Source organism: Acomys russatus, chromosome 1 (genome assembly GCF_903995435.1).
Source record: "Acomys russatus chromosome 1, mAcoRus1.1, whole genome shotgun sequence".
In the NCBI taxonomy this organism is placed as follows: Eukaryota; Metazoa; Chordata; class Mammalia; order Rodentia; family Muridae; genus Acomys; species Acomys russatus.
In genome coordinates this window covers 26,408,315-26,433,131 of record NC_067137.1, presented here as the reverse complement: position 1 = coordinate 26,433,131, position 24,817 = coordinate 26,408,315, and the positions used below count along the sequence as shown (strand labels likewise).

General features: G+C 48.4%; 1 protein-coding gene across 1 annotated transcript in view; it reads left to right on the top strand.

Annotated features, from left to right (window-relative positions):
• The window catches only part of Klhl29 (kelch like family member 29), a 272,542-nt gene that overhangs the window by 93,539 nt on the left and 154,186 nt on the right, over nt 1–24,817 (top strand). The gene's annotated exons all lie outside the window — the stretch shown is intronic.

Sequence of the window (24,817 nt, the reverse complement as noted above, 5' to 3'; positions counted from 1 at the left end):
CAATACTGAGATGTGAGCAAGGTCATTGGACCTTTTTTTTTTTCCACTGCTTGGTCAAAAGTTACCCCCCCCCCCACACACACACACACATACAATACTTGGCTTCAGTACAATAGAGGAGGGGGTGCTGTCTGCATTGATTGGATTTAAATAATGGAATTGCCATTAATATCTTCCATAAAAGATGATTGATTCTGACTTGGATTTATGGGAAGTTGGGGCTTATGAAAGTAAACAGAGTGGCAGTCGTTCAATATGAGGGCTACTTTATGCACCAGCTCCCCCCTCAGGGCTGGTTAAAAGGATGGGCTCCCAGCCTAACCTCCCCTATGCCAGCAGCTGGGTCATGATGGTCCCTGCAGGCTTTGGAAGGCTGCCTCGGCTAATCCAGGAGACAGGCTGAGCTCTCCCCCTCCCTCCTCCCTTGCCTCAGATCTGAGGGTGAAACTCTCTATGTTCCCAGGGAGAGCAGCTCCCATGGCTAGTGTACAGGAGCCTATTGTCCCTTGTATGGCAAAGGGCTCCTAATAGCATAGAACTTTTTCCCTTCTCCTTTTTCAAGCTCCCTCGCCATATAGACACCCCAAGCCCTATGACAGGTGGGCTCATGGATAATAGCATCTCCTGGGATGTGTTCTTTCTAGAACCTGAGAGTTCAAGTGCAATGGCTTTTTCTATAGGTGTTAGAAATCAAGCACTCCCCTAGGCAGCCCTCAGCAACTCAGAGTTAGCAGCCACGTCATCACTAGCCACGGACACATGTACCCTTTTCAAGTGCCACCCCGTCATGACCTCCCCCCGCCACGTTCCCACTCGAAGGTGGCCTTTCAATCAACCCCCTCCCCGCAATAAACCTCTTTTGTGAGATCTGTAGTGTGATGTGATTGTTGCGGTATACCTTGGCCCTGACCTCCCAAGACACTCTGCCACAAAACCCTAACAGTAGGGACTTCAGTGCTGCCTGGGGACCCAGAACTACTTTCTCTAGCTATTTTCCTCCTGTTTGAGGGGGGGAAAAAGCCCTCTAAAAAAGGAGTAATGAGGTATTGAGGAGCCTTAGTGAGTGAGGGGACTAAAGGGAGGGGTCCAAAGCATTAAGTTTTGAGCTGCAGCGTCTGAGACGGGTAGCTTGCACAGGCATAGGGCTCTCCAGGGCTGGTCATCAGTCCCTAATCCTCTTACTCCCAGGTGGCCTCTTTCATCCCTACAGGTCTGGATCCCTTATCACTCTCCAACAGCCTTCCAAGTACAGTTGATCTCCTGTCCCTCACCTATAATTTGGCAACTCCCAAACCTGTCCCTAAGCTCCTGTCCCACATGTCAGTCCACCCTCTTCCCCCGCCACCAACGTGCCCCTCAGGTGCCATAGACATGCCTGGATACACCTCTGTCCTGAAACCTCCTCCTCAGCTGTGCCCCCAACTCCTGGGAATGGCAAAGCATCACCTACTCAGATCTGTGTCACCTAGGCATACTCCAGCTTTCCCTCCCTGCCTCTCTGTGCCACACACCAGACTCTTGGCTCTCTCCTACTTGTCCCTAAGTCTCCTTCCTCTCCACTACCTACTGCCCTTGACTTTCCCCACAGACCTTCGCCAGTCTAGCCCAAGGGACCACTGAGTTCTCCTGCATCTACTAGTTCATCCCACTCGCTGACCACATCATGCTCTCTGATTCCCTCATTCCCTGTAGGCCAAGGCAAATCCAGGCACTTGCCCCTCTCATCCTGAAAACACACCAGAGGATCGCACTCTGGAATTTCTCGACACCATGCCTCTCATATGCTGTTGTCCCCGATTGAGAACTTTGCTTCTGCTGTCCTTTCTGGATGGGCCCATTCCCTCTCTTTGCTCCTTCACTCTGCAGGCCAAACCTCTAGGTACAGGAAAGAAAAGAAACTTCTGACGGCCTCTTCCATTACACATGACTAGAGCCACCACCCTGGCCCACTCCCACTCCTCCATCAAACAACTGCACTCACTCAGTACCAGCTGTTGGCAGCACTGTCATCTGGTCTCAGCAGGCAGAGCCTGATATCTGAGTTAAAGGACGGCCCTCAGTTCTTAGCAACGCAAGACTGGATGGCCCTGGGTTTAAGAAATGAACTATCACAATGGGATTTCTGGAATGGTGACTGCGGAACTAAGGGGACCAGAGAGGGCCACTGGGGCTCTCCGTGGACATGGATGTAAGGAATATTGCAGAGTTCTGTGAAGAGCGCATTTGCAGCTCAAAGGCTGATTGGCAGGAAAACTGATGTCCCAAAGGAAGAGGTGTGTTGAGCAAGAGGAACAAACCTCTCTATGGTCTTTCCATGGCCTTACAGAACCCTCCTTTAAAAAAAATTTTTATTTACTTATTTATTATGTATACAGTATTCTAACTACACGTATACCTGCACACCAGAAGAGGGCATCAGATCTCATTATAGATGGCTGTGAGCCACCATGTGGTTGCTGGGAATTGAACTCAGGACCTTTGGAAGAGCAGCCAGTGCACTTAACCTCTGAGCCATCTCTCCAGCCCCACAGAACCCTCCTTTAACAGGAGCCAGTGTGAATGAGACCTCTGTGGTGAAACCCATAGAAGTCTTATAACCTTCACTGGTGTTGTTTGTTTTGTTTTGTTTTGTTTTGTTTTGTTTTGTTTGTGGCAGGGTTGCACGGTGTGGCTCTCATTGGTCTGGAACTCACTACGTAGACCAGGCTGCCCTCGAACTCAAAGAGATCCACTTGCTTCCTGAGTGCCGGCAATAACCTTTTGAGTCCTCATATAATGTTTTGAGTGCCTTGCAGTAACCCCGCCAAGGAAGAATTGTTCCCATTTTCACAGATGAGTCAATAGAAGCTGAAAAATATTAGATGGCATGTTCAAGGTCACAGAGTGAGTGCTAAAGCCAAGTGCACACCAGTCTTTGACTGGAAACAAGTGGTCCTTTTTCAGCACTTAGCAGTTCCCATCCTGTATCCGGCTCCCTCTTCTCAAAGGCACTGGCCTTTAGTCAATGTGACTGTCGCCTTTGGCCAACCACGGTCATTGGCAAAATGCGGGCACTCATATACCTGCTGGGACTTTTGCGGTCCATAGATACAGCATTGGATCCTGAGCCTGCAAACCAGAATTCAAGTCCAGCCTCTCCTTGATGCATTGTGTAACCTTGAAAAGCGAATTACTTCTACCTTTATTTCCTCTGCCATGGTGGAGGCAGTCCAAGACGTAACGGGCCATTGGACAAGGCAAGCTCCAAGGTTCTTTTCTGCCTCAGCATCTCATAGCTCAGCCGTTTTGCCCTGCCTTCCCGCCCCCACACCCCCATAATGACAGGAGGCGCTGCACAAGTGCAGAGCTAAGTTCACCCCAACCTGGTCTCACCCGCAGCACCACCCCTTTACTGTCAGGAGTGCTCTCAGGAGGTTCCAGGCCAGGGGCTTTGCTGTCTGTGCCACGTGCTATACCACAGCTAGGTAGATCACAATTTTCATATACCCCCAATGGCAGCTTTATCTAATGAGAATGAGACGCTTATACATATTTTCATTTTTTAAAAATCGGCTATTAATTTGTCAGAATTATTCATATTTTACTGATGATATTTTCCATGTATCTAATCAAGGAGCTCATGAATAGAAATGAAACTATTTAAATACAGAGATGGTGTACATTGTAAGAACTTGTTTTCTCAAGCTGTTTCATAATGCAGTGAATACATTTATTTCTTCTAAAAACAGGTTTTGCAACCATCAAAAAACATTTTTGAAATCCTTGTTTAAATATGGCTCTATTCAAATATGCTAAATTAGTGTGAGCGGTGGATGTGTGCGGGTGGATGTGTGCACATGTATGTGTCTGTGTGGTACTAGAAGCAAGTGCTTTGTCTTCTGGCCTTCTTGCTGGGGAACTGGAGATTGTTTTCTGTTGAGAAAACTGAAAATACACACACACGCACACACACACAATTTTGGATCAAATCTTAAGGACAGATAGATGGCAAAGTGGAGGTGCAAATTAAAATTGGACCGAATAATATTCAAGATAATTATTTGTACAATGTAGACTTTTCACCTGCTCAGAATTCCGGCAGCACTTACCTACATTGAAGGAGGGTTAGAATCATTAAACAAAGCCAGATATTAAATATACTACTGCTATCTCTCGAAACATTAGCAAGTAATGTAAAACACATGGCGTCTACTCAATGGAAAAATCTGAGAATACAAATTATAATAGTTGTCTTAAAAGACCTCTGGGAAGCTTGAGCTAAATTGCTTAATTCCATTAATAACAAACTATTACTCTAGCTATTAAAGTAACATAAGGTAATAGAGATCATGTCGAGAGATTGTGCCGAGGCTCTTTCTTCACCTAGCACAAATTTATTCAGGGGCATTGATAGATTTTAATTGACTATGGCAACTGAATAGCAACAAAGGAAATTGAATGTCTTTTTGAAAAGCTCCACATTTTGTAGAAGCAAATAGCAACACCAAAATGAGGGTTTGGGGGAGCTGGGATGGGCGGGAAGGGATGTTGGGAACATCTGTTCCAGCTGTTCCTCCGAGGAAACGCCTTCCTGTGACCCCGAGGAGACACTGTATGGGAGCAGGCCTGTCACAGCCAAGAATCCTTTTCAGATGTAAAGCCCATCAAACTGAACCCAGACCAATTTAAAATGCTGAGGAGCATGTGACTTATCATGAATACCCCATGGGCATTTTTCCAAGAGTCTGGACTGAAGGGACCTTCCTCGGGCCTGCTGAGCTCTCTTTACAGAACAGTGCTTTATTCTTCCTTAAAGCTTGACAGCGGTGCGGATGACCCCTCATTATGGCCTAGTGATGGTGAATGGCTCTTAGTGACACCCTGGTGATGCACCCTAGATTCCCTCAGCTCCATCTAGACACTAGTATCTGAAGACTTTTGTCTCTCCACCTCTTGGTCTTCTCCCCATACCCAACCACATTCCTGGAGTCTTTTGTGTCTGACTCCTGCTGGCCCATCTCCACCTTGCCTCTTGGATAGTGGGGGGGGGGCACCTACTTCATCCCTTGGGCCTCCTTCCCCCACAGAACCCTAACCTCAGGTTTCTGTGACTCTAGCTCTGCCTCTGGACCAGTTTTGAAAGGAAACTCATTTTTAAAGGAAACTGGAACTTGCCCCTTAAGGATGGCCACAGGCGGTCAGAGGGGTTTCCCGGTTACACCTTGCTTTTCTATGACTGAGGGGACTCTAAGCCATTGTCACTGGTCCCAGGGCAGGTGAAAATGTTGCTACTGAGGTGTGGGTTGTCTTCTGCTCTCTGCTGGATTTTCCCCTTTGCTTTTGTAACCATCCTGAATGGCATCTCATTGGAAGCTATACAATGCTCGTCCGTCTTCTGCTCTGGGTGGCAGAAAGCGTAATGATTATTTTACTGTGTCTCCTGAGACCAGAGACTTTCATTCTCCATCAGTTTCAGCTCCTCACAGTGTATCAGAGAAAGGCCCTGGAAATTTAGCTCACCATTGCACAGCCCCACTGCTGTCCCCACACCTCCCGCCAAGGTAGCTCTTTTTCCACTGTGTCAGAACCAGAGCTCTGGGGTATGAGCTCAGAAGCAAGGCTCCAACTCGCGGACACCTACTTCACTGGCACTGAGAGAATCTAATCCCACCATGCCTGCCACACTCGCATGTGTTTGAAAACCTCCTTGGCAGGCAGGACCTCCTAATTTTTTCCACTTCTTGTGATTAGCGTTGCAGACTAATCCTAGCACCAGACTCAACACCAGCTGTTCTTTCCCCATTGCTTGTTTTTACTTATAAACCGAAGCCTGGAGCCGCTGCCTGTTCCCTGTGCCCAACTGCAGCCAGTCACCTATGGCATGGACTCGGGTGAGTGATCTTTCTGCCTGGATGCCTTCACTGCGCCTGCCAGGTCTCGGGGGTATGAAAGGGGCACACTCATGGCAAAGGCGATGTCAGCTTTCCCTATGTGCTAGGCTGCATATCTAAGTGAGAACAATTTTAAAATTGCAATTTTTTTACTTCCCAGTGTACCACAGACAACTTTTACAAGACAGGACGTATTTGAAATAATACATGCCACATTTAGATACATTTTCTAAAAATAACAATGATATGCACGGGCATGATCCATCCCACCCTGCCTCTGCCTTTAAGACCCAGAACATCACTGGATTGTTGAGATTCCCAGTTTTTCTCCTCCGTTCTTTACAAGTCCTCTTGAATTTGGAACGAGGCATGAAGAAACTGATCAGCCCTCCACCCATGAGGAGGCCACGTACTAGCCCCCCTTCCTAAAGTATGGCGAGAAACTGCCCCCATACTTGAAGATTGGGAGCCTCAGAGTGTCTCCAAAGCTGCGGGAGGGGCTGTGCCAGGGAGCATTCTGTGTTGTGCCTTTCTCTGGGATCTTTCTCTCCTGCCTGGCTCCCCTGGCAGTTCTGGGGAGAGATGACTATTTCCTCAATACAGACAAGTGGGCTGTTGCTCCTGCACCTACTCCGTGCACTGTTATATTTCTATACGGGTGTCTCTGATACCCAGCAAGCCCTACAAACCAATCAGAGAATGTGGCGGAGGGCACTTTGACTCTGCCAACACTCCAGCATCAAGGAGAGTTGTTGTTCATCAGAAATAATCATATTCCTGTCAGAAGCACGTGAAGCCAGCCCTGTGACTTGAGAAGAGGAAGTCACATTTATATTTATTCTGTAACCATATAAGAATCACGAGTTTCTCATATGGTAGAGGGGGGAAGTCTAAACTGCAAGCCCTTTTGAACGACTTAAGGTCCCATCATAGTCACTCCTGCCCAGCACTGTTTCTCTTGGTAGGAAATCCTGGCTCCCTTCAGGCCTCGCGGATCTTGGCTGAGTTGATTTCTTTCTTGGCAGCTGCGATCACTTGAACACAGAATGAAAGAGAGTCACTCTTTTTTTTTTTTTTTTTTTTTCTCCCTGGCAGTCTGTCCATGTTTTACATCTCCAGCACACTGTCCATTTGGTCCACCTCCATTCCTCCTCCCCTTACTTGGTACAGAAGCCCCACTGGGAGCCAGGACAGAGATCCAGGGTTTCCTGCGGCAGAGCAGATGTCTGTTCCCTTGGACAGTATACTTGGGCTTGAGTGGGCCCGAAAGCATTTGAGTATACAGACTTATAGGAGGCTCCCGCAGACAGGATTCGCCTTCTATGGACCCAGTGTACACAATAAGCAGGGAACATGCCCCCTTTCTCTGCCAGGAGCTACAGGTGCTGCCCACACACAGAGGAGGCAATGACACAGAGGACTGGGGTGTCTGGGAAGGTCTCTCGGCACCCGGGGGTGTCTTCCACTGAGTCTCGAAGGTATACAACCCTGAGCCCCATGGGAAAGAGGGAAATTTTAAGCTATTCCCAAAGGGTGGCTGGGCCACGCTATCATGTATGCAGAATATGAGGCACACCTGAGCTGGGAGTGCTCAAGGGTAGAAACCTAGGCTACCATAAGGATGCTCAGTTTTAGCACACCAACTGAGTAGTATTAGGGACAGATTGGACACTAGAATAAAAAGAAAGGCCCAACTCAAGCTTTCAGGCTAGTATCTTAGGATTTTTGTCCTCAATTTAAAGTATACAATATGTTTTTGATATACGTGTACATAGTGAGATGGTTCTTGTAGACAAGCAAATTAACGCATGACAGATATAGGATACATAAGTGCCCTTTTATGTATCTGAAAATCTGCATCCTTAGCAAATGTACAGTTCAGAATATAGTAATTATATGCTAGCATTGAACAAGATACTATGAATTCTCAATCTCAAGTATTAAGTGGGAGGGGTTTGTTGTAATTTTAGATGTAAAAGTCATTTCTGAGAAATCTAGTGTGGTTGTTTGAAGAAGAATGGCTCCCACAGGCTCGTATATTTGAATGCTGAGTTACCAACGAGTGGCACTGTTTGAAAGGTTTAGTATTAGGAGGAGTGGCTTTGTTCAAGTAGATGTGGCCTTGTTGGAGGAAATGGAAGTGTCACTGGGCTTCGAGGTTTCAAAGCCCAGGCCTCAGCCTTCCTTCACAAAAGTTACCTTAGACATGGTGTCTCCTCACAGTAATAGAATCCTGACTAAGGCATCTCGCAAGGATTTTAATGGAGATCAGAGAGTCTCAGGTTTGGGCAGAAGCAAACCTTCCTCAGAGATCCCCAGACTCCCTTTGCCCACCTCTACCTCTTTACCTCAGAACTTTAGGGCAGAGGGAAGCCCCTTATCCAGGGTGTGTAAAGGGCTGCAAGTTTGGAGAGCAAAGTGGAAAAAGAATTTGACTCTGCTATATCCAGCTCCTAGATTCTCCGAGCTTTAGGCAAATCTAGGAAACAAAACAAAAACAAAAGTAGGAACATTCCGCAACCTCTTCTTCCACAGCCCAGAACTCTAAGCAGTAATGGAGCTGTTCTACAGCATGCTGCTAAATGCTACCAAAAACTCTGGGTGCAGCTCATGTAACTAGGGAACTGAACCTCTAATTCCATTTAAGTTAAATTAATTTTAAAAAGAAATAGTCACATTGGCTCATGACTACCGTATTAGGTACAATCACCCTGGGAGACCCAAGGAAAGGCCCTAGTGAAAGGCTAAAGACTACAGACAGGCCAGGCATAGGGGTGCACACCTTTAATCCCAGCACTTGGGAGGCAGAGGCAAGTGGATCACTGTGAGTTCAAGGCCAGCCTGGTCTACAAAGTGACTCTAAAACAGCCAAGGCTACACAGAGAAACCTTGCCTCGAAAAACCAAACCAACCAACCAACCAAACAAACAAAAAAACTAAAGACAGATCTTTCTGTTTGTCACTTTCTGTTGCTTAAAGTGACACAACATACAGAGACCTGGGAAAGAGATTATCCTGAAAAGTCATACCAAATGGGTCAAACATGCCCAGGTCCCTGCAACACAGCCGGTCCCACAGTGGCAGAGAGTTGCTTGAGGCTTCAGATGAGGTCACCCCAGGTTTTCTCCGAAGCCCTCCTCTCCTGTGGCATCAAGTTTCCACTCCTGTGGCTGCCCAAGGAAAGCAGTTCACAAGGCTTTATTATTGTTGGTTTTTTATTTTTATAATATATTTATCAGTTTTGTGGCACACATGTTGAAGTTGTGCCTAACTTTGGTTTCAGCTCGGGGTTTACTCAGTCAGGCACAGGCGGTAGGGTCTCCTACAGCCCATCTAGCTGGGCTTGTGTGGCATTTTTAATGTTGCTCCCTCCCACGGTGGCTCCCTTTCTTGGAGTGACTGGGGAAGACTTCCACCACTCGTGAAAAATCTACAAACTGGAGTAGTTTTAACAAGCATTCCACTCAGGGTCCTGTCTCTTCTGGTGTAAATTGAGACTTCCAGCCTGGGTGTTGCTCTTCTTACCCCAGAGTTGTCAGACAGCTGTAGCTGCACGGGTTGACGATGTACCCTGGGCTCTGGGGCACATCAAAATGATCCAATCTGAGAAATCAGACTCCTCGGAGGGGCCAAGAAAATGGTTCAGTGGGTAAAGATCTTGCTGCACAAGCCTGAGAACCTAAGTTATGAACCGTAGAACCCACATAAAGCTGGGCACAGTAGCACATGTCTATAATCCCAGAACTCCTATGAGGAGGGGGAGGGATGGAGATGTGAAACTCTTTAGATGCCTCCAGGTCAGCCTGCCTGCTTCTGTGCAGCAATAAAGCAAGAGACGCTGTGTTAAGCAAGGTAGAAGTCAAGGAAGGGCACCTGAGATTGTCTTCTGAACGTTCTGTGTTCTGTACGATGTGTGTGTCTACACTCTTACATGTTTTTACACACACACAAACACACACACACACACACACACACACACACACACACACACACTTCCTTGGAATTGGGCAAGGTCTCACCGTGTAGGCCAAGCATGCTGTTCAGTCTTCTAGACACTGGGGTTACAAGTGTGAGTCACCTTATCTAGCAAGATACAGATCTTTAGGCAGTGGGGACTCAGAACAGTATTCGTGTTTCACCAGCTCTGTGTAAGTCAAGGGTGGCTCTGAGATTCTGGATCTATAGAACCCTGGGCCATTTCTTAGAAGGTAAAGGTGCAAAAACAGGGCAACGTTGCTGTGTTGTGATGCATCTTTTCCTATGTGCTGCTTCTAGGTTCTGGTTGAGGTTCAGAGAACACCTGGGTAGGATTGGCTTTTTCTAGGGAAGATAGCCTCGTGGTTTGTTGAGTGCATTTATTCTGGGCAAGAGCCTTGTTTTGTATGGTGTTCTTGCACCTATGTGTAAATTCTTACTGCTGCCCCTTGACCAGTATACTGTGATCTTTCCACCAAAGAGTTACCAGTGATGGAGAATCCCTCTTTCTAGCATTTTCCAGCCTGGACAGGGAAGGCTAAAGAAGGAGGGTAGTACTTAGCGCACCAGCAAGGAAAGACACAATGGGGTACATTTGTGGTAGACAGGATGCCCAGAGGCAGGTGCCTGGGACGTGGTGCCCAGGATGTGTTCAAGGAAAAGGGAGAGATGAGGTAAGCAGCAGACTTTTGAAGTCTGGAAAGAATATAAAGAACTTTTGACTGGTCAGAATGAAAGGGTAAGAGAGTAGAGCTGCAGGTAAAGTTACAAGAAGCGCGAAGAGCATTTTGCCACCATAGTTTCTACTTATTTTGGTGCCTATGATGTTTTATGCTGTATGGAGTTACACTTCTCCCGGTTGGAGTCTTACTACGTCCTGGCTTTGTGTTTCTGACAACTGCAGTGCACATCAAGAAAACCATGTCCTCACTGCTTAGATACACCACTAATTATCACACCTGGTCTTTTCCTTCCCCTACTCCCTGTCCCTGTGCAAGATGAAGGAATGTCCAGCAGTGATGTCATGATGCTTACGTGTTACACAACAGCTGTGACTCAGAAATCACTTCAACGTACTTTTTCTGATTTAAAAACCTATTTGGTATTTTGGGAGTTACTTGGGTGTTATTTGGGTTTGGTTTTTGGTTTTGGTTTTGGTTTTTTGGGGGAAGGTTGGTTTTTGTTTGCTTTAAAAATTAGGCACTTATAGGTTTGGAAACATAATTCTTAAAAACCAGATTTTTCCAACACTCTATTTCCTCCGATCAGTTTGGAAGGGGAGGGGAGAATGATGGCAAATCCAGATCTCAAATCGTGCACGTGGAGTAAAAAGCCTGTCCAAGATCATTGCACGAGCTTGCACTCTGACATGCTTTTCGTGATTTGAATATTTTGACAAATCATGATTATGCTCCTTTTCCCTGAGAACATAAGTAGAATACCATCTGCTTGCCTGCCGCACAGCATCTCTGGCCCTGAGCGTGCTGTCTGAAACAGAGGTGGCCCAGCCTGGAGTTGATGAGTGCCTTGATGAGCTCAGATTGCTTCCTGTGCTAGTTTGGGGGGCAGCAGTCCTGAGACGAACTAGGTCATCTTGGGGATCTGGAATGCAGAAGTCACCCTGAGTTTCAGAGGGGCTGTTGGTCCCAGGTCATGCCACAAATACCTGGAGCCTCTCCACATGGTCGTGTGAACCAGCTTCCATTTGCAGGCTAGATCAAGATCTTCGGTCCTGTTTTTTAATGTCTGTGTGCTTCCTCGGGGCTGTAGTTGGGACCCATCCAAGTTGAAGGGAACCTAACTGTGAGGCACTGTGGAGATGAGGCTGGGCCAGCGCGGGTAGACTCTGTAAGGTGAAGACCAACAGTGTGGAAATGCTCTACATAGGCCACCACTTTGGATCACTCGTCCCACTGAGTCATTGCTGGGCGCTGTCGCTGATGTTCAGATTGACAAAAGAGTTTAAATAATTAGATCACTTTTATTTACTAAGCTTTTACACTACCCTTTTCCAACTAGTAAAACTATTTTTTAAAATCCTTAGAATATTGCTATTCTTATCCGGTAAGTTCTCTGACCTGCATCTCTTACCTTAACATTGGCAGATGGCCTGAAACTCCTCTAGACAGAGTTATTTTTATTACTTTTATACAAGAAAAATCAGAATCTAAAGCATGTGATTCAGTCAGTCTTGCACAGACCTATGCCGACCTCTGCTGCACATATCCCTATCAGGAAAAAGAATGTTTCCATCAACCGCCTTCGAGGCCAGCATCCCAAACCAGAAGCAGTGAATGGTTTGTTTTGAACGCACCTTTTAGCGTAGTGAGAGCTTTTAAAACATCACCTGCATTCGAAACTGAACATCTTCCTCTGGGGACAACGGTCTGCTGCCAGCTCCTGGTACCCGGGTTCCATTGCTGCAGGCTGGTCAGAAGGACAGTCTTTCCATGTGGTGAAGTCCCCTGGCTGGGACCCAAAAGTCCTGAAGTCTAGTCAGTGACATACCTCTCTCTCTACCTGGAGCCGCAGGCATTCGAAGGGCCCCAGAACAATGGATGGCAAGGAAGCACATTCTGTTTCCAGGATCGCTTGCCTGCGATTGTGCCTGCTGAGGAGGACTTCAGATTAGAGGGAGAGCGAGAGAGGCCCACTCATCGGCCTGCATAATCAGCACTGAACAGATTTCTGCTCCAACAAAGAGAACAGTGTGTTCCCGAGACTGCTGTGCGTGCTGAGGCTCGCTGGTGGGTGGTTCTCCTGGTGAGGGAATCAAGTTTTTCAGCATCCCTCACATCCACCACATCCCTCTCTGTTGGCCCCAGACTTTCTGGCTCCTGAGAGCTGGTTCTTCACATGAGGTGGCTTTAGCCTTGGTGCCCCTTCATCTCCTGATTGTCTTATACCACCCCAACCCAAATCCAAGAAAACAGAGTCCCATAAACGCACCTGCCTGACCGACTTTTCTGTTAAGTCCTTCCTACTCAGGTCACTAGGTGGTTAGCGAGTGTTCAAACCACCATACGGCCCCTTTGCTCGCCTTTTGTTCTGATGATGATGTCCTGATGGCCACTCCATATGCTTACAAGGACTGTACCCTGCCTACACCTATAACTCTTTGAATATTCCCCACCGCACCCCACCCCACCCCACATACACACACCCCTCTCTTTCTCTCCCCCTGACCTGCACTGTGCTGGGTGCTGTGAACACTTCCAAATGGAGGCAATCAGATTGCTGACATTCAAGACACCAAGAAAGAAGAGCCAGACTGCCGAGAGATTTTAGGCCCTCCTAGGTCTCTCTCCCATGACCCGCTGCAGGTGGTTCTTTTCTGGTTCAAATGGTTAAAATCTCATCAGAACTCAGGGCTGTTTGGAATAGCCAAGACGTGTGTGTGTGTGTGTGTGTGTGTGTGTGTGTGTGTGCGCGCGCGCGTGCACATGCCTCTCTTGCAATTGTTTTTTTCCTCTTTAATCAAAGGGATTTAAATGACCTGAGAATGTATGTGCTTTTTTTTGAATGTCAGAGTTGTGCCCTTTATAAAATTACCCCAGGGTATGAGAAGAGAAAGTGTAAGCAATTAAAATGCACAGGACAGCAGCAGGGGAAAGCAATTCAGATGCTACTGCCGGCCTAGAGACCCAAGGTGGCCTGGGCCCTGGGTTGAAGGATACAGGAGGTCCAGGCCTACCCCATGTTCTCTTGCGAGGGCTCTGGTGTGGCTCTGACCTTTGACAAATTGCCAGGTCCTCGATCACCCCATCTGAATACAGACGCTGGACCAATGGTCAAGAATGACCCATGTTCCTTTAGCTGTTGCCCGAGATCACGGCCAGTTTAGACTGGAAATGCTTAGGTTTTCGATACACAGAGTGGTCGTAGATATCCTCTTCCATCAGTGGTGTGTCACTGCCCATGGGAGCCAAACCAAGGCAAAGCCCTGTTATCCAGAGCGCAGCACTGTGGAGAACTCATGGCCCTTTCATTTCGGCAGGCACTCTCCTCGCTGGTGCTCTGGCTCCCGTCAAAGCTCCCGAGAGATAGAGAAGCCACAGCAGCTACCAGTGAGGAGGAAGGGAAAAGGCAGATCTTTGATGCCAGCTCCCAGACCCTGCCCACACTGCTGTCTCTGTTTATATAGGAAGGGGGGTGGGCCTCACTCTGCCCACCAGCTCCCCGTCTTCTTGTTCTAGCCCACTGCCTGTGAAGGCCACAGAAAAATTACTCTTGAAGCTAGCCAAACACCCCAGAGCAGAAGCCGGTCAGCCTCCATGGTGACTCCTGGGAGCCTGGGAGGGGCTGCCCAAGTCCAGAGCTTCTGAGTCAGTGAAGTGTTCTTTGGGACAATTTGAGGTCATGCAGGACAATTCCAGGTCTGTCCAGGGGCCAGGCAGAGCCTGACACATTTTAGAAGTGGTTTTCATTTTTTAAAATTATTGAAATGTCTTTTAAAAATAAATACTCGATTCTTAAAGAGACAAATGTCAGGGACCTACCCATCCCGTCATTTGGGCAAAGCTGGAACAGAGGCAGGTGCCATTGATGCACTCTTCCAGAGAAGAGCCCAAGACACAAGAGCCGCTGTGAATATGTAGGTGTCTCCAGCAGACCTCTAACTGCTCCGTGGCCACCCTCTAGTTTCCATGGTTAAGGTCAGAGCGTTTATATCCACAGAGCCTGGGGGCTGGCAGATGATGGGCTGGGCCAAGGGCAGAGGTGCAGCCTTCTCTCAAAATGGCTCCTGGCTCCTGTTTGCAGTTGGAGCTAGTAGTAGGGCTGGATAAGGACTCCACCTGCCCGGTGCCGGATTAAACTCGAACTTCTGACATTCTGGAGGAGGACTGTCTTTGAGCCAGCAAGTGACTCGGGGCCTCTATTGATGGTCACTGCCCCCTGTCCTCCCAAGCAGCTACCTCAAACCTTCTCAGGGCTAGCACTATCCACCTTTGATGTGTCACCCGCCCCCCCCCCCGCCCCAACCCTCCAGGACATCTGTTTGCCCTCTGTCTTGCCTGAGAACAGACACCTCCACTCTCCGTCTCCCTCCTCTCCCGGAAGTTCTTCTTTTTTCCTATTACGTCCTTCTAGGTGTTGAGGCTGAACATTTCTCACCTTTCGAGGTTATTGCCGTTGTCCCTCCCGTTCTGTGGTTGACCCGAGCCTTCTCAAGGGCTCTGAGCCTTCTCAGGGGCTCCTAAGGTCCTGTGGGGGCACTGAGGAAATAGTTGAGACCCTAACATCCATGAGGCTCAGAAATACTGTCCCCAGAGCGTTTGCCAGCCCCGTGGACTGCTTCTCCTACTTCCAGGAGGGATCTCTAAATTGTGCTTAGAGAATTCCTCTGCTTAGATGGGACACACTGAGACCCAGCAGCACCCTAACCCCAAGATCCACTCTGCTACTTCAGGGTCCTCAGCTGCTCCCTTCTGTCAAGCAGGTAGTGTGCGGCTCCTCAGCCCATCCCACTCCGCCTCTGCCCGTACCTGGTTCCCTCCCTCTGCCCTCAAGAGAGGCATATTATCACATTGTCCGAGTGACTCTCTCGGTATAGCAGAGTACCCCGGTGGCCCCATTACTGCATCTTCCATGGGCTCTCAAAACCCTGTTATCCAAATCACCCTAAACACTTGTAAAGAGCAGCTTGTAGAAGGTTCCGAACAGAAACAGACGTTCCCAGTGCACAGCCTAGGTGGCGCATTAGTTCCTTGGGCTAGAGCAGGGCCCAGGCATCCCCACCACAGGCAGGTACTCAGTGTGGCTCAGAAGAGAGGCCAGAGCTGGGTGGGGACATCGTACCTAGCTATGCTCCAGGTTCCCGTCCTGACTGTTTGAGCTTCACACAATGATGCCTGGCCTGCTTCAGAGGCCATTGCCCTGGCCTGGAGATCTCTGATAGTCCTTCTGCACCCACAGTCGCCAAGCAGCTCTAGACATGGCTAATTAGGTCGGCTTCTCCCCTCCTCATGCAGCCTGTGGCTGACCACAGGGACCAGTCTCCAGAATAAAGAAGCAGCTTCAGCTTTGTGAGGCAGCTCCGCACCAGTTCTGCCAGCAGCAGGGAGAGTGTTGTGCGCCGAGAATCCCTGGAATCCTTCTGTCTTTTTCCTTTCAAGAAATCACTGAGAAAGCAGGCCAACTTTTCCAGGAGCGGTGGGCAGGCCTGCCTATACTCCTAATGGTGAAAATTTGGTTACTTTCCCCACAGGCCTATGTTTAAGGGTCTTGCACTACTGGGTATGATGGACTGACATTTCTTGGTGACCCTGAAGGCACAGGAAGCCTTGCATTCTGTCCCTTCAACCATGCAGGCCTATCATCATGACATCTCTGCTTCACACCTGCTGTGTCCCTTAGTGAAAAAGGTCCTCCACCTCCAGTTTGCAATGAAAAGAATCCTACACAGAGGATGGCCATGTGGGCCATCACCCTCACCCTCCCTGAGAGCCACTGCTCCTATAGCCTTCACTTAGTAATCCGTGTCCCTCCATTCTCTGCCAAGGACTTCTAGTACTATCTTTTTTAATACAGTGGCATAAGTGAGATGTGTATGGGGGGGGGGGCGGGGGCGCTACTGGATGCTAGACCCTTCTCGCTAGCTGTTGATATGGTCAAGGGGGCATCCTCAAAGGCCACAGAGGGAAGCAGGAAGGTGAACTCAGAATATCACACAACTGGATGGATGGCCCCTCCCACACGCCTTTCCTCTAAGAACAGCCAGCTCCCGCTCTCTGGGGTCCAGCCATGTGCTGGTCACCATCATGATGTCCTGAAGCACATACCTGAACTGCCTAGCTACTCAAAATACCCACACACAAACAAGTTGAGAGAATTCCAGGCTTATGCTAGAGACCCTAGGTATTCAAGTCCTTCCATAGCCTCTTTACAGAGTGTGAGGAAGCTGTGACTAGAGCCAGCATGGGGGAGGGGACAACCTGGGGTTCTGAGCACAATCATGAGGTGCCCATGCTCTTACTCATTCTGCCACACATGTAGTCACGGCTTTCTTGGTGTAGGGACTGAGCCTGAGTGCATGTGCACAAGGGTCCTGTGACATAAGGGCCAAGAAAGTGGCAAAGGAACCCCCCACCCCAAGAATGGTGTAGGTGAGAGACAAAACAAACCCCTGGAAAACAGGATCCGTCTTCAGATTGCCCATCCTCCATCCCTGGCCCTCCTGCTGTGGCGCATCATCCTTCATCCAGGTGATATTCCCTAGAGCCACTCACTTAGCAGGCTTCCTGTAGCACTAGGGAACCAGCTTCCCTGAATCCACAGAGCTCAGGGGGAGTGTCCTCCTCTGCGTCTGCCTTGGGTGTAACTTCAGCCATCATTTAGCGCAGACTGAGGACTCAGGATGGTCTTCTGGCATCCTCCATCTGTCCCACCACCTTTGTGTCTGTCAGGCCCCTCTTCTCAGTTTCCCAGCAAAGATCTGGTCCAAGGGCCCACAGGACCCTCCCTAGACCAGGAAGATATGCCAGTGCTAGGCACCACGGAGACTACGCGTGACTCAGCATCCATTCTAGTTCCTGTTGACACACAACAATCTGCCCCAAAACTAGGGGTTCAAGAAGCCGTTCTGTTAGTCACAGACTTTGTGGGTCAGGACTTGAGACAATGCAGAGGCTGGGAGGGTTTGCCCTCGCCAATGCGGAGCCTCGACTGGGAATGCCTGGAGAATTCGCTTGCAAGGAAGGACCAGGGACAATCCAGAAAGTTATAGCTTAAATGTGAAGCATCTCCCCTCAAAATGACCCCATATTGAGGGCTTGATCCCCAGCTGTAAGTGCAATTTTGGGGAGACAATGTACACTTTCAAAGGATCTAGCCAGAGGAAGTAGGTCACTGAGGGTGCTCTCCTGGAGGCACCACCCCTGGCCCATTTCCTGTCCCTGTCTCTCTGCATCCTGTCCGGCATGAGAAGAACATCTCTCCCCCACCACATGTTCCCACTGTTAATGGTCTTGTCCCTAAGCAGATGAGGCAAACAGCCACTGCCCAAAACCATGAGCCAACATAAGTCTTTCCATTGTTTCTGTCAGGTGTTTTTATTATCATGACTGTCTTACTTAGAGTTTTATTGCTGTGAAGAGACACCGGGACCATGGTAACTCTTATAAAGGGAAACACTGAACTGGGGCTGGGTCCATTATCATCATGGTGGGAAGCATGGTGACATGCAAGCAGACGCGGTGCTGGAGAAGGAGCTGAGAGTTGCTGTACATCTTGATTTGCAGGCAGCAAACGGAGACTGTGTGTTACTGGGCGTGGCTTGAGCATATATGAGACCTCAAAGCCTGCCTCCACAGTGACACACTTCCTCCAACAAGGCCACACCTACTGCGGCAAGGCCACACCTCCTAAGAGTGCCACTGCCTATGGGTGCCCTTGTTGCTATGGCTGAGCTGAGACGCCATCAGTGTTGTCCACTCTTCACACTTAAGAGGAGCTCAGCCTGCGTGGAAGAACCCACGTGACAGGTCAGAGCTGTGTCGCCTTTCACAGGATGGCTTCAGAATCAAGCCCTGTCACTTACGCTTTATTGTTCCACTTACACACAAACCAACAGCTCGTCTCAATTCAAAAACAAAAAAGAAAACATAGACTCCACTCCTTGCTGGCCGTAAGGCTACGACAAGACTGTAAAATAACCCCAGGTTATAGCCTGCCACAGCACCTCCACTGCAGGTCCACCTCGTAGATGAAACCCAAGGCCTGGATGAGGGTCCTTCTGAGTCCTTCGTGTGCAAACCCCTTGGGTGTGACTGCTTTCGGGTCCTCACCAGGTTCCTGTAGTCCACGAACTCAATTCAGGCCATTCAGCAGACATTGCTCAGTCGCTGTCATTTGCTTTCCTACATCTCAAACCGAATCAATGGTTCCAGTCTCGGATCTGCTCCCTCCTGCTCGACCTTGAACAAGTTACTAAAACTCCCCGTGCCTCTGATCCCTTGCCTGAAGAACGTAAGTAGTGAGAATAGTACCTCAAGCGCGAGAATCAAATGAGCTCTGAGAGGTGTCTAAAATAGTATGTCCTATGCGATCCCGGCTACACAGATAAGGGGTTTGTGGCTTCTTCAGGCCTGGGGTGTGTGCTATGCGGTGCTCAGGGTGTTTGCTCAAAGATCCAGGGCAGGAAGCAGCTGCTGCAGTGTCTATGGGCTGGTGGAGTCCTGGGGACATAGGTCATTTCTGGCTCTGTGTTGCAAGGACTAATCTTTAATGAGAACGGTGAATCACTCCCACGTGGGCCATGATGTGCAATAGTGTCTGTGTGTGTGATGCAGGGGATATGTGTGATGAGACTGGCTGCCAAGTTCAAGGTCTTACATTGGATTACAAGATGGATGGAGACTTTTTCTTTCCGAGAGAGAGAGAGAGAGAGAGAGAGAGAGAGAGAGAGAGAGAGAGAGAGAGAGAAACACGTAAGCTCACAACTTATCCTCATCCATAGATTCGAGAGAGAGCATAGGAGAGGAGCCAATGATGTCTTTAATTAAATATTGCCACTCCCTCCTCCTTAAGGTCATTACAGTCGATAAGGGGGAGGAGAAATATCTTTTTAGAAGGCCTTTCAAAGGAAAAGGGAAACGAACCACTGAATGCAAAAACAGCCTTATCTAGCCAGCGCCCTTCCTTCGGCTGTGATTTAATATGTGCCTAGTGCTATACAAAAAATACAAAGCAGCTTGAGAAGTCTCGGCCCTAAGACTCTTACAGTGTTAAAAACTCAAGTAATCCCACACAATAGAAAAAATACAGTAATGCCTGAGCTTGGCTCCTGCAGACCTGAACACCCCAGCCCCGTAACCCAGGGACTGTGGGACATCTCCCCAGTCACTGCAAGCTACTTTTGACAGTTGAGTTTTATTAACTGGGGTTTTTTTTTCCCCATTACTCCTGATGGACTTGGCAATGAACTCTTATCAGTGTATTGTGGCGAGTACGAGTCAATTAATTTCTTTTAAATAACTTCAACCGGAAATCTTACTTGATTTATATTCCAAAAATGATTTCCATTCCTCTGCTTCCTGAGATTATAGTCCCAGTGAGGTTAATCGTACTGGCTGTATGACCACCCATACCCCAGGAAGAAAACAGGATCAAGGGGAGGAAGAAATGAGAAGGAGGAAAAGCAGAGAGAGCATCCTAGAGACCGTTTATGTAAGATGAGGCCACATGACAGTGACAGGAGAGCTGGCTTAACTCCTGCCTTCCAAAAGCTTGACTCTACTCCTTGTGCTTGAGGATGAATTAAGTGGTACCCAGAGCTATCCAAAGTATGGAGAAGAAGCCAGTAACCAGTGGCAATGCTTGCTGTGGTTGCTGGAATTTGATGCTGAGTCTCTCTCTTGTTTGGTACCCAGAGTTTAATGTATAGTTCTGGGAACCTCTTACTTCACTAAGCCTAGTTCTGAGCACCTATGCTGTAGAAAGCCTGCCGTGTAGGGGTCACCCCTGGCAACAAGTGGATCACTGTGGATTGGACTGTCACTCTTGAGCAGCTTTGCTGTGGATCTGACCACCTCCCGGACACAAGCAAAGGTGCCACCTTTCTGAAAACTGGCCCTTGGAGCCCTGATTGTCACCAGCCTAGCCTTATAGGTGATAATGCCAGGCTTATCTAGCAGGCAGGAGGAACAGCCACACCCTGTCCAAGGAGGTGGCATGAGCTGGCATGAACAGTGGCTGTAGTTAGTGTCTGCTGAGTGTCAAATGGTTGGAGCTCTAGCAGGAGAATGGCTTATACCCTCGGGGAGAAGCGAGTGGCTGAAACCCAAGGCGGGCAGGTGTGGAGCCGATGAGAGATGTCTTGTCAAGCTATCTTCTGCCAGGCTGCCATATAGGGTCTAGCAGGCTGCTGAGCACAGCAGGGCAGTGGGAAAACTCAAGTGAAGGATACAGGCGCTTAAATAGCTTGCCAAGGCTGAGTTTAGAACCCAAGGGGGAAAAAAACCAAATGCATTACCTGTGCATGGTGCGCTCATTTCCTGGAGCGGCCACAACAAAGAAGTGCAGGCCAGAGGGCCTATTCAATGGAATGGTGTTGGCTCATGACCCTGGAGGGTAGACATCCAAGATCAAGATGGCAACATGACTAGTTCCTTCTGAAGGTTATCACAGTGCCAATCTCAGAAGCTTCTAGAACATGGTGTGTGTGTGTGTGTGTGTGTGTGTGTGTGTGTGTGTGTGTGTGTGTGTGTGTGTGTGTGTTTTCTAAAGACACACACCCCAAATACAAAGTCTCAGGCTGGACTCATTAAAAGCCATTAATTATGGCTCAGCCATTAAAGGCTAGGCTCACAACCAAAACTATATATTTAAATCTCTACGAGGGATCCTAGAGATGTGTCAAAGTTAAGAGCACTTGGTGCGTAAAACATGAAGAGCTGAGTTTAACTTCTTGGCACCCACGTGAGCAGTTGGGCATTGCCATGTTCTTACTCATAACCCAATGCTGTAGGAAACCGGAAGGAGAGTCACTCGGGATTGCTGCCTGCCGGCCTAGCTCTAGGTTCAGGGAGAGACTCTGCCTTGAAGAATAAAGGGCAGCACCTTCCTCTGGCCTTTACACAGGTGTGCACAGGCATACCCCATGCATACACAAACACCATACACACACACACACACACACACACACACACACACACACACACCACAGCACACTCATGAATGGAGAAGAAGAAAAGCCCTATATGCATGTAGAGCAGGATTTAACATTTAAATAGACCCTGAGCTCCCGGGAAAGTCTGGTGCCCACAGAGGTTCTGCTCCCTGCATGAGGAAAGGAGCCCTTGTGAAACAAGTAAAGGAAGCATAAGACGCCATGTGCTGGGGTGACCAATGGATGCTTGAAGAGACACAGAGCCTTGGAGATAGGGAAGAAAGTCAGCAGAGGGTTAGGGAAGCCATGTTCCTTGTGCGCCCACACAGGAAGGCTTCAAAGCTGAGGGTCAGAAACATGTTTGGACAGGCACACTGGGATGTGAGGGCCTTCATGAAAACTTAAGAAGCGGGAATGTCTTTGAGGCATGATTCACTGTTGTCTTTATCAGAAAGCAAAATTTTGTGTCTTCTGCAATTGCTGTTTGCTCTCTGGGGACATGCTATCAGAGTGTGACACATCAACGCCCGTCAAAGGCCTGCCTCCGTGACATTTTTAGATGTTCTACGTGCCTCGGAAACCGACCGGATTTTATCTCAAGAGGGAGAGAGGCGGCTGGGAGGAGACGGGGAGACCACTGAACAGTATCCAGCCAGGGTTTGAATGTTGACGATGACTTGTGACGCTAACAGGTGAATGTCAATACCGTTGTTTTAGGTGGCATTCTTCCTGTCTTAGCACACATGTATTGATCCAGCCACCAAAGATGTGAGAAGGGACCTCGTAGAGAGAAGCCTGGCAGGGCTCGCAATGGAAAAAAAAAATGTGTGTGGCTAGGTAGAAAGCAGACCAGATTCCGTGGACTTCAGAGCTGAGTTCACAGTGCCTTCGTCACTCAAACTGAGTCTCTGTGACTCAGTTTCCCCATCTTTACTGTAGACGTTCGTCTAATGTAGGAATACCCATCACCCAGCACTGGGAGGATTAAACAGGTTAATTATGAAAGGAGTTTTAACAGAACCTAGAGTATACATCCTCAGTAAATGTTAACAATCAATACGTTTTCTTTTTCCACCCAGACAAGTGGTGTTCAGAGAATTTACTGCAAGCAAGATATCATGGCTGTTCTCAGAGGGCTGGGCAGTCACTAACAAATCCATTTTTCTTATCGGGATCTGTATAGTTCAGTGATCTTTCTGCTCTCTGCTCCAAGCTAAGAACAGAGTGCTTCGCCTCCCAGCCTGAAATTACATGTCAGCTGCTACAGAGCTATGTGTGTACCTTTCAATCCCCAGGGCCCAGAGCACTGGGGTTGGTTAAAGGGGGTCTCTTTAAGGTCCCCAGAGATTCCAGGCTATGCGGCTTCAGTGCCCACGTACTGTGCTTTTCTGTGCACACAGTGGGCGCTCTGCTTCGTAGGAGAAGCCTCCCAGTGCACTCTCGACACTCAGTACATCTTCATAGCGAGTCCCCGAGTTATGGCCAGGGTCGCTTGGAGCAGACTAGCCACTGTCATGCCTATAGAGTCTCAAATGGTTTCCAAGTGGGTGGGGACAACAGCATCAGAGTGTCTGCTCTGTGGGGCCTCACTGGAGTACTCTCCTGGTATGTGCTGGTCCTTGTCCCTGTGCCGTTAAAATCAGGAGGAGATGTTGAATTCGGTGGAGTGGGGGCGGGGGGCGGGGTAGGTCAGAAGCAGAATTTACTTTTATTGGAAGACTAGTCCTCTGATCTAATCTTTCCCCGAACAATCTTATGGGAACCCACTAGTGCAATAAATAAAGGCAATTCCTTGAAGCTGGTGTGGCTTTTTCAGGGGACACTAAAAAGCCCGTATATGATCCTTAGAGTTCTCTGGATCCAGTTTGAAAACACCGATTTTGATATGGGAATCACGCTTGCTTCCTAATCCTATGCTGTGTTGCTGGGCCTCTGTTCCTTGAACAGTGTCTAGAATGCAGGAGTCAAAGGGCACTTAGGCCAGAGAAAACAAACTTTTGTTTTTTGTTTTGTTTTGTTTTGTTTTGTTTGGGTTTGGGTTTTTGAGTGGTCACTGTAGACCTTATAACTCAAATATGCTGTGCCAACTTGGCTTTTTAACTTTGCCGGAATCTAGCTTCAAGGACCAACTGAGGCCAGAATGGGTAAATTGCATAGCTTATGTGACAAACCAGGCTGTCACTCACCCCACTCCAGTTATCAGTCTCTTCCACATCACTAAGGAGGACAGCGGGAGGAGTGTGGGGCATCCGGAAGTGAGGACTCACTTAGGATGCATGAGGCATGGTTGTGGGGAGCCTACAACCCCCACCAATGGCCCTATCTTTGGAGTTTCACATCAGCCTACAGCTACCCCAAATTTTCTATTATTATTGTCTTAACATCACATTGGCCCTATTTTTAAAATCTGCTGCATTTGAGCAATTTTGTCTGACGTCAGCTGGCTGCCAGCAACTCTGGCTTGAAAATAGGAATAACCAAATCTTTTAAGAGTAATGCCAAACCTGCTTCAAATGCAATAAATCACACACACACACACACACACACACACACACACACAGCCCATTGTTTACGATAAGTGGTATCTTACTGCTGTTAGAACCTGTGTTTATTGCTTCTCTGCATTATGGTCTGTTGTAATTTGGACAGCCAGGAATTGTATTCCTTTATGTAGCGCGTAGGAAGGGTTTGTAAGGAGGGAGACATCTGTAATTATGCTACCAGGGAGTGGGGCTAGGGAGCCTCCAGGGAGTACAAAATGCAATTGCCTGTTTGCCATCTGAGGAACTTTGCAGCAGGCTCTCCACTTTCTCCATTCTTGAAGCCCTCCAGGCGCCTCCAAGAGACCTGGACAAGGGAGTTTCGGAGACAGGAAATCCTGGTCTGAGAAGCCTTAAGTCAATTCAGGAAGCAGAGCACGAGGCGGGCAGGAAAGAAGCTGGGCTGATGGTTTTCCTTGGGAGTTGCCTCCAACATCCTGCAAGTGTCTTCCTTTACTCTAGCCTGTCCTGAATGGTCCCACTGAGCTTTATAGGTGAGGGCTTATAGCAAGGATCCAAGAACAGCTGGCGGCAGCAATTTGACACCCCGCCTCTCTGAACACTTTGAGAAGCATCTTGACAACACAAGATGCACAGCCATCACTAGCTTAGCGAATAGATGTCACTGTCAGGTACTGTGAAACAGGCAGAGTGGCAGTGCTTGGGGCTGGGGTCTGTGCTTCCATTAACTCGAGGCCCCTAGACTCTGAAAATAGGATCTAGTCTTTCTCTTTGGCAGAGACCATGGCACTCTGTCCTTGCTGCTCTTTCCTTATTTGGTTCCCAATGTGAAATACCCCTTCTCATGTACTTCCTCTGTACAA